Raw genomic sequence first — 10,614 nt, 5'->3', positions numbered from 1 at the left:
GAATGGAGCCTTTTAATGTGGGGAGGCTGTTGCGCTGCCGCTACCACATGGTTCTGGCTGACCATGGTTCTTGTTGCCTACCACAGGCATATTGGTAGGATTTACAGAGTGATAATCAACCTGTTGGGCTGCATTATGAAGGGACACACACCTTCGGCCATCGAGTCCTCGAGTGGGTCTCGAACCCGGAACTTCTGGCTCAGGAGGGATATTATCCACCGCACCACGAGACCTCTGCCAAAAGGGCATTGGAGAAATGAAGACGTAGAGGTTCTGGTCAAAGGAAGATTCAGTGATTAAACGGTAATGTAATCCTTTCCAACTTTCTGCAAACTCGAATCGCATGGACAGGATTTACAGTAAGTTGTGGCTGCGTTCCTGAAAATACTGCTGTAAGTGAAACGTTCCCATAGGAGCCCATGTTAAAACTGTAGGACCTTCCTTATCAGAAAAAAAAAGTATTAAAACTGTACCCTCCAAAGTTGCTCTGTTTTACACTTCTTCTACATTTCAAAAGAAATGTAACTTACCGTACCTCCTGCTCACCGCCCACACTGATTCCCGAACCTCCCTCTCCCTGATCCTTCTGGTCGCAAAAGATCTCCCACCCCCGACCCGACCCGACCCACGTTCTCGCCGCTTCCCTCTTCCCGTTCACGATGCAGATCTGATCCTGTGCAAGAGTGAGTCCCGCTGGTGCAGTTAGTGTCGAGCCGGGGCTGCTACAATCCATGTGTCTTTTGGGGTGGAAAAAAAATGATCCCACTCGCCGCTTCCCTCTCCTGAACCCTGGTAATACGTGAAGCCAATAGATATCTTAAATTGGTATCAGTAGTACCATCTGGGCTGGCAGTGGACATGTCTCAGAGTTGGGTGCACAACAGTACCATCTACTTTGGAGAGCAAGTATTGTAAAAAAAATCAATAGCAAAACGGGAAAAGCGGGCATTTAATGTGGCATTGCGTATGTCTGTGACGGTAAAATGCTACAGAAAGTAATTGTTCCGCAATTGGAAGTCTGACCAAAGGCTAAATAGAAATGGTTTTGCGCGGCTACCATTCTATAAAGCTTAAAATGCGCGAAAGGAACTGTGTCTTTGTTTATCGCGGGCTGCAGCTGTGTTGTGGAGTGGTGCAGGTTTTTACACTCGTCACAAAGTGCTGTGTTTTGACCTGCTGCACTGTTGGAAATTGAAAACCTTCATTTGATAAGCTGCTGTCAGGACTTGAAATGTGATTCAGTGCACTTGGAAATAGAGGGTAGAAATGGCTCCTGGTTTCCTTTTTTTTGTAGCTGGAATTTTGACTGGTATTGTGGATGTTCCATGGGTAGGTCTCCTCCCTCAAGTGGTTGTTTTAGCTGCTGCCTGCATAATTTATGCTGATTTTTGCCGGCGGGTCACCTGTTTCGCTCTTCTATTATGGTAGTGAAAGAACTTTGCTCTCTGCAATCTTGTTGTATTCATTTTCTTCTGAGGCCGGAATGAATTTGAACTTTGTGTAGGTTGGGTATTCGACAACTTAGAATCTTGGACGGTCAATAGAACAGTGGGGCAATGGGCATATCTTTTTCCCTACACACCTTCAACATCAACTGTCTTTGGGTCAAAATCCTGGAACTCCCTCCCTAACAGCACTGTGGGTGTGCCTACACCACACGGTCTGCAGCGGTTCAAGAAGGCAGCTCACCACCACCTTCTCGAGTGCAATTAGGGATGGGCAATAAATGCTGGCCCAGCCAGCGAAGCCCACACCCCCATGAATGAATAAATAAAATTTAAAAATCCCTTTCGGGGTGCTTATTGTCTGTGTCCATGAGCATAATCTTCTTGTTTCCTCTCTCTTGAAGGACAACATGGGAATGTGGGGAGAGCAAAAGGATGATTGAAATGGCTGGTATTAGGACATCACATTGTCAAAAATAGCTTCCACAGAAAGTTAAAATAAATTTCTTACAAGGTGTTGGGGTCCCACAAAAATGCTTAATTCTTCAAGGTCATGTGTCCCACACTTGGCAATAGCCGTCTACTGCAGTGGAATCTCTAATGAAGGAAAACCTACTGTTTTCCTGCTACTGTACCATGCCAGTGGTAGGAACAATTTGGGAAAAGTTGTTTTGGGGTTTAGTTTTCTGCCCATTATTCCCCAAGTGTTCCCAAGCTTTTACTGAGACCGGAGGACAGGCGCCTTTCCCTGGCAATTCTCATGCTGGAATGTGGGTGTTGAGCTACTGTCGAACTGTTGAGGCTTCATTACTGAGTTGCCAACCACTGCCTGTGTACATGCAGTAGCAATAGAGGTAATTGGATGGCAGTTGGGAACTCTAGCTAGTTGTGTTCTGTTCTCGAGGTTCTGAGTCTAGTTGTAATGCTTCTACCACAACCATACTGAGAGATCAGTTAGCTCCATGCAGATTAGGAATTTAATTTACTATCTACCTGGGATGTGGTTCAGCTACTCACTGGCTTTACAAGAGAATTGATTGGCAGGCTACCAAGTTTAAGTTTTTTTTAATTTAACTCCCTTTGTTTCCTTAAGCATATTTACCATTCCAAATCTGCATTCTTTAGAGACTGTGTACAATGTGACTGTATCAACTGTACAACAGATTTTAATAAAGTATTCAAATCCCCCTCCCATACAAAAAATTAATTCTGTGGCAGTCATTGTTGCTTTGGGAACTGTGACTCGAACAAAGCTTAAAACATGAAAGGATTTTTTTAAATGGCTCGAAATTTATTTTGGAGTGAATTGAAAGGGAACTTGTACATTTTTATATTTTCGTTGCCATCTGGTATATACAATGGAAAGGCAAGGCTCATAAAAACCATTTTGTGTGATTATGCATCCTTGCAGTCTATATAAAAGAATTGGTTCGTTGTGGGAGTGGGAAGTACTTTGACCTGTTAAGCGGTTGAAATAATGCTCTGATTAAGCAGAGCACATCGACCTTTTTGTCACTGCACCTGTATATTAGCCTCTGGCCTCCCAGCATTTCATCAGAATTCAATGTTTCTTATTAATTATTGCCTAAATGAATAGTGCAATGGGTAAGCAAATTTTTCACTATGAATTCAGAACCTGTTTCTCCCTTTCCAATTACAACACATCAGCCATGTTTGAATTAAATGATCATTCCAATTGAACATTTTCGTAGGCAATTTTTTTGTTTAGCTATTCTCAAAAATGCAGCAAACTGCTGGGGCAGCATCACCTGGGGCTATACCATTTTGATGAAGGTTGGATTGCTCCTTCATTACTGAATTGCAGTTGGGGTGGGAGATGTGAAAGGGTAAGTTGAGGAATGGAATGTGCTCTCCATGCTATTTCTGCACAGCACCTTGTAGCATTGGCAGGTGTCTGGACGTAGGATGCCCAAAACCTTCCCACAAAATACATTACCTTTTTTTTTTGTCCAGTCTCCGTCAGCGCTCCTATGATCAATGCAGTCTAGAGGTCTGCAGATTGAACTCATGTGGCTTTTCCATACCAGAAAATTATGGGTTGTTTTGAGCTGTTGGCTTGTGGTGGGTTGAGACTACCTCAAATTCCTCTCATTGGCGACCTTCATGACAAGTGGGAAGAAAGGAATTTGATCCAATTTGAATTTAGGCGCAACCAGACGAGCGATACCTCATTGTCTGTAGCAGCATGGGTTTTAACTGACTAATTATTACAGTAAATAAACTGCCTGCTGTGTTGCTTAGACTATAAACGCTCATTGCTATTCAGTAGCAATCACTATAGTGCTGCCTGTATTGCACATACTGTACCTAATCCAAGCATAATCCTGATTCAAGCATGACATTTCATTCTGCAGCTCTGATTTGCTCCAATTATGCAGAAATCCTGATTGAAAGGAATCCTGATTGTACATAACCAGGTTTGCCAAGTCTTTGTTTTGTGAGGCCTTCTTATTTAAAAAGCTTAATTTGTATGTGGCTCTAGTACCTTCCTACATTAGAACAGTGACTGCACTTCGAAAAGTACATAACGGGCTACAAGGGACCTGGGGACATCCTGAGGTCTGGAGATGGTGTAGAAATGCATGCTTTTTTTCTTTTAAAATCTTGTACTATAGCTGTTATGCTTTGGATTCAGGAGTTTGTGCGGTGATTCCCACGTGACCGGGTTCCTGACCTTGCCTGTACTGTATGGCATTGTGCTTCCTTGCCTTGTGTTGATGGAAGGACTTTGTGCTGTTGTGCACCATCTAGTGGTCAGTTTAGCTTTTTTTTTACCTGGGCAGTGGGGGAAGGGAAGAGAGAAATGGTCAGTTGGTAATTGGATACAAGTTGAAGAAGTGACCTGTGAATACAATTGTAGCAAATGTATCAACTGATGAGGAAAATACTTTATAATTTTGATTTGAATGCATATCTGCAGCAATAACCTTCATATTAGATTTTTAAATTGTGCTGTCAATGTAGATATTCAATCTGTGTGTGTCTAATGTAAAGATTTTGTTGGATGCATTAACCTTTGGATATCCCATGGCAAGTTTAGACAATATAAAGTGTGTTTGCATGTGTAATTCAGACAGACATTTGCTAGAGGTATTAGGTTTTAAAGTAACAATGTACTACCATTTAGATTATCAGCACATTCACTTTAGTTGCCTATATTGAAGAGTTATGGAGTGGAATATTTGTTGGGCAGTACTAACTCCTAAGTTTTCACATTAGACTGGCATTTCATATATGAAAAAGCACCATTTGACCACTACATTGTTCTTTGCCAGCTGTATCAGTCATGGCTCAGTTGGTAGCACTCTGCCTCTGAGTCAAGAGGTAGTGGGTTCAAGTCCCACTGCAGAGACTTGAGCACAAAAATCTAGCTGACACTTGACTCTGGTACTGAGTGTTGCAGTGTCGTCTTTCAGATTGAGAACTGATGTCCCATCTACCCTCTCAAGTGAATGTAAAAGATCCCGTGGCACTGTGTCAAGGCCAATGTTTATCCCTCAATGAAAACCTATTTTTAAACAAATTAACTGGTCATTATCACGTTGCTCTTTGTGGGAGCTTGCTGTGCAAATTGGCTATTTCCTACATTACAACAGTGACTACACTTCAAAAGTACTTTCTTGGCTGTAAAACACTTTGGGGCAGCCTGAGGTTGTGAAAGATGCTGTATAAATTCAGATCTCTTTTTGAATTTGAGAGATCCCAGAAAATTGAATGAACTAAACTAAGTTGATCAAGTTGCCTTTTTTTTTACCCCTCTTATCTGTAAAGTGATGATTCACGTTGGGACGTGTGTGTTTTATGTAGGTGCTGACCTCAGTTGTGAGCCTGAACAATGAGCATCTGCAGGCTATTCAGCTATGAGAGACATCGCAGCAAGCACTTGGCCCTTCTCCTGTCCTCATCTGATGTGCATGTATATGCCTATGTTCCGACATATGTCACTGTATTAAGATCAGGAGCTTTAAACTCCAGCCTAGGGTGCTGAGGTCAATGGTTAAACTGCCATTGCTGCTGGGTACAACATAGACTGGAGATTTGCTGATCTATAATGATTTAATTCTACCCTAGAAGGTGACTATACCCATTAAACCACAAGGCACCCATCACACTTCACCAGAGAATTGTTGCTAATTGAAGATAAATGACCTGACTGTTTTTAATGTTGGTCTGGTGACGAAACCACTACTGTTTGAAATTGCTTGATATTAACATTGAACACCTAACTGAAAAGTGTAGGTTGGTGCACCCTGCAATGTTGCCATTGGACTTACTTTTGGCTTTTTGGGGTAAATAATTTGCCAGAAAAATGGCCTTTCAGTATTTTGAGATGTGCTTTTTATGTGCTGCCCTTAATCACTGTTGTCATTACTGTAATGCCAGATTTGTAGCCAACAGTACTTCACCCTAATTTAATGCAATTCAAAACCCATAGATGTACTACTGGGTGTTTTTTATAGTTTATTGGCAATTTCATGCACAAATAATTGTACTTCACTGAAACTCTGCTAGTTCTAGGTTAGAAAGGGCTAGTTTATTTAGTGCTAACACATTGTAAGTAATGGTAAACCAGTCTTGTTTGGTACAATTTTGCCTAATTAATTAGGACAGCTATGTGCTCTTCAATAAAGATTTCGAGAGGCAGTGTAGTGACAAAGCCCTCTCCTTAAATGTGTATATCAAGCTGAATTTTAAAAAAAACTAAAGCACAGACAGTTTTACAGTATTTTTACTGAATTTGGATGAAAATTGGCTAGGTGGATGTGCATTCACTTTATCTGCTTGTATAAAACGTCTTTCCTAAACTGACTTAAAAGTGCTAGTTGAAAATTTTTATGACCTTTTTCTTCCTGTGGCATGGGTTGTATAATCTGAAACAAAATCATTAAATGAATACTACACATTTCTCAAGATTCAATTTGACAACCAAAAATAAGAGGAGTTTCACCTCTCCTAGGACATCTGCAGTTGTGCATCAGGATGAGAGGCTTAGAAAATAGTTTCAAGACTCGCACGACTGAGCTGCATCATGCAGAGGAAGCCAGCCTGATCAGCTGCGTCAAACTCGAAAGAAATATTTGTTAAAACTAGATCTCAATCCTTCTACGGACCCCAGTAAAACAAATGGAAGTAATTTTAAATAGCGGTAACTATGCAGCATCCAATTGCTGTAGGGTAGCCTTCTCAGATACTTATCTACCCACTTTCCTTTGATCAGTTTGAAGTGTATTGAGTGCTTGCAGAACTCTTAAGCTAACATTTTTTCTGATTTTTCACAACTTCAACCTTTTGGTCAGAATATCCTTCCAGGACAAGCCCTGGATTTTGATGCTGCATTAACTCCATGAATGAGTTTGTTCACCCTGGAGGTGTTCATGAGCAGAAGAACCATGTTCTTTCTGTATCAGTAACACCAACTGCTGCACCATCTTCAGCGAGCCTGTTCGTGCTGCCGGCTGTTGATGAGGTTTTCAGCAGCCGTCACTGTAACTGGAGAGAGGTTTTGAGCCCAGAAACTTGTGCTGGAGGCTGTCTGAATATTAACCAAGGCAAGGAGACTGAGGATATTGAGGGAAATGGGACAGATTGCAGGGAAGTAAGGAAGTCTCGTTTCGTGAAGGAAGGAACCTGATGGCTGGACAGTGAGTACAATGTGTAAGTTCTGTTGAAGAGTCATACGGACTCGAAACGTTAACTGTGTTCCTCTCCGCAGATGCTGCTGAGTTTTTCCAGGTATTTTTATTTTTATTTGTGTGTTGGATTTCCAGCATCCGCAGTTTTTTGCTTTCATCTTAGTGTAATTTCTATCTGTCATTTGCAGTTTGATGTAAGGGAGAAAATTTTGAAAACTCTAGTTCGCATCAGAACTAAAGGAGGCACAGACTGAACTCTCAATGGGAAATTCATTTTCAAGTGGAAACAGACAAAATTTGCTGAGGAATAAATTTAAAAGGGGAAGATTTTCTCTCTCCAGTTTTGTGTAAAATATTCTCTCCAAGGTTATAGATGGGTAATGGAACTCCCTTGAGCACAAATGGCTGGGTTAAATAAAAAAATGTGCCCTCTCCAAAACAATGTGCCTGAACTTCGACAGCACGGTCCATTGTGAATTTTTTCCATTTCCCATTCCTGGGGCCTCCTTAAGTGAAAATCATCTCTTTTATATAGAGAAAGAAGCAGAGACTGCATTGCTATATTGTCTTTCATGATCCCAGGATGTCCCAAACACTTTACAGCCAATTAAGTGCTATTGAAGTGTAGTCACTGTTGTGATGTTAGTCTATTAGGCAGCGAGCAGAGTTAAATTATTTGGTAGGGGGTTGGGGGAGGGGAATTTCCTGAGTAGATTGGGTAGATAAACCTGCTTTTCATCTTTGCTGTGCCTCGGGTATATTCTGTAGCTGTCCGCACTAGGTTGGAAAACCAGTTTCTTTATTCTGTGAATATTAATGCATTTCAAACGGATGCCGTAACAAGATGTACTGTTCCATCGTTATTTTGTGTGAGACATTAAAATGCAGTTGAGAATGATGAACCTGGTGACTTTTTACTGGGGATTTTATATATGTAGTAAAAGTGAATATTTATTTTGACAGTTTTTAATATCACAGTGCATAATGTTCTGAAAAGGTGTAATCATGTAATTCTTACAAAAAGTACAGTTCTTGTTGAGATTGGAGAGGTTCTCCCTGCATTCTGTTCATCGTACCATGTATAAGCTATTTACACTTGCGCAGGCCTGGGCCCATTCTTCCTTCTTTTGCATCTGTTCTAGAAGACGGCTGTGGGTAAATTCCTGAAATAACAACAAATGCTGATAGTTCACAGCAAGTCAAATGTGAAAGAGAAATAGTTAGCTATTGTTTCTGAATAACAGTTGTTTCTCAGACAGATCTATATATTTCCCAGCATATTCTGATCCTCTGATCCAGAAACTGTTTGTTTATGGGTCACGTTCTCTGGGATGTTAGAACAGCAGATCAGTTATGTGTCAGCTTGGCTCAGTTCATAACATGCTCTCTCTGGAGGTTTTGAGCCCTGTTCCAATACCTAGTCTGCCATTCCAGTGCCTTATTGAGGAGTGCTGCATTTTTTATTCATTCGTGGGATGTGCTTGTCACCGGAAAGACCAACATTTATTGCCCATTCCTAACTGTCCTTGCAAAGGTGGTGGTGAGCTGCTGCAGCCCATACAATGCAAGTACACCTACAGTGCTATTAGGTAGGGGGGGTTCCAGGATTTTGACCAAGCAACAAAGAAGGAATGGCAATATATTTTCAAATCAGGATGGTGTGAGACTTGGAAGGGAACTTGGAACTGATGGCACCTGCTACCCTTGTCCTTCCAAGTGGTGGTTGAGTTTGGGAGGTGCTGTTGAAGAAGATTTGGCATGGTGGTGTAGTGCATCTTGTAGGTAGTACGCACTGCAGCCACAGTGTGCCAGTGGTGAAGGAAGTGAACGTTTAAGATGGGGGATTGAATAAAGTCAAATGGGCTGTTTTGCCCTTAATGGTGTCAAGCTTCTTTAATGTTTGAGGAGCTGCACTCATCCTGGCAAGTGGAGAGCATTCCATTATACTGACAGAGGTGAATAACTGATAGTACAACCTCTGTCAATATAAAAGTTGCTATAGAGCGGCAGATTCCTGGGGGCAGGCTGCCTACTCAGCTCCTTGGCTGGAGAATAGAAGAAAAGGAGCAAAGGTCAGCAATAATTTTGATCTACTTGCAATATCAACATTTGGCCAGTTGAAATGTAGGTCTATCACTGCCCAAGGGGAATGAAAAGATGGTTACTAAGGCAGCATAGGTCAGAGATTAAGGGCATATTATTGTGTGTTGACTTCCCCACCAGCCCAAATAAATCTTGATGAATAGTATATTTAGGACTGAGATTAACCCTCTACCACTCCTTAAAACTGTGAGGCACCTTCATTTTCTTTTCTGCAGTGTTCGGGCATGCTCCAATGAATTCCCATGTAGTTTTGTCACACTTCATCTAGTGTAATCTAGTAGCTAAATGTATAATTGTGATGCTCAAGTCTCAGATTTAAACAAACTGCAATTGGCATTAATTAAATCCATTCCTTTTTTCCAGCAAAAAATGAAGAACTTCTTTCCCCTTTCTCTGATCGTAAAAGTGATTCGAACTGTCTACCAATATGCTCATGTTTTCATAATGGATTCCTCTACCCTAGGGATGATCTCTGGATGCTGCTGAGAGTATCAGATTTCAGTATTTTTCTGTTCGTTGACTAACCTAACTTTTCTTCAGTTACATTGCAAAAATTTTTTTTAGTCATTATGGTAGTGTTTTCCTTTTGTTCTTGGTGTCTGAAGAGATGGCAGTGGATCCTTAGGAATATATTAGTATTTGCCTGGGGTGTGTATGAGTATTCCCCACCCTTACTCCCACATAGAAAAGCTTTGAAATAAGGCAGAATATTTTATTATTCTATATGTCCCATGGTATGTCTTTATTTTAATACTTCATAGTGCATTTGCACTTCTGTAATCTTCACAATAGGAATAATAAACTCTGCTCCTACTTGTCTGTTGCTTTCAACACTTTCGAGTGACACAGGTCAACTTGAGCCAAACATTTAAGGTGAGAGTGTGACACTCCAAAAGTGCGAAAACTTTAACGTTTTTTTAAACTATGCTGGCCACAGCACCAAACACATACCAATGATTAGAGAACAAAACCGTGGCTTAGACTGAAAGACACGAGATATGGAAGACTGAAAGACACGAGGCAATGAGCTACTACAGTGCATTGTTACAGTGAAGCTCTGTATGTTTGTTAAAGAAGTCTGGAGGCTGGAGCAGGCCTGTCAGTTCTGTCGCATCATATCTGCTGCCTTGAAGTAATTCTATTATATTCTGTCACTCGCTCAATGAGCAGAAACTCCAAAAGAGGTCAACTGTGCACAAATCATTCTGTCTCGTAATGCTGACTGCTCTGCGCAAATTATATTTAATCTTCTGATATGAATTATTCAGAACTGCTTGCCATGACTGGCTTTTATTTTTATATGGATATTCCCCCCGCCCCCACACTGTTTCATTTTGCTATACTGTGTAACACAAGCCTTTGTTATAATTCCAACTTCGCAGTAGTGGTGTCCTTCATGCCTGACTTTACTG

The 10,614-nt window shown here is 41.1% G+C and overlaps 1 protein-coding gene across 1 annotated transcript in view; it reads left to right on the top strand.

The window, feature by feature from the left end:
* Nucleotides 1-223: 223 nt before the first annotated feature.
* Nucleotides 224-10,614, top strand: part of sipa1l3 (signal-induced proliferation-associated 1 like 3) — a 150,679-nt gene continuing 140,288 nt past the window's right edge. Inside the window, exon 1 of the mRNA XM_078533365.1 lies at nucleotides 224-303. The gene's annotated coding sequence lies outside the window, so the exon portion shown is untranslated. The remainder of the gene's footprint in view (nucleotides 304-10,614) is intronic.

The sequence above is a fragment of the Cetorhinus maximus genome, chromosome 32, assembly GCF_964194155.1.
Source record: "Cetorhinus maximus chromosome 32, sCetMax3.hap1.1, whole genome shotgun sequence".
Taxonomy (NCBI): Eukaryota; Metazoa; Chordata; class Chondrichthyes; order Lamniformes; family Cetorhinidae; genus Cetorhinus; species Cetorhinus maximus.
This window is presented reverse-complemented; position numbering and strand designations above follow the sequence as displayed.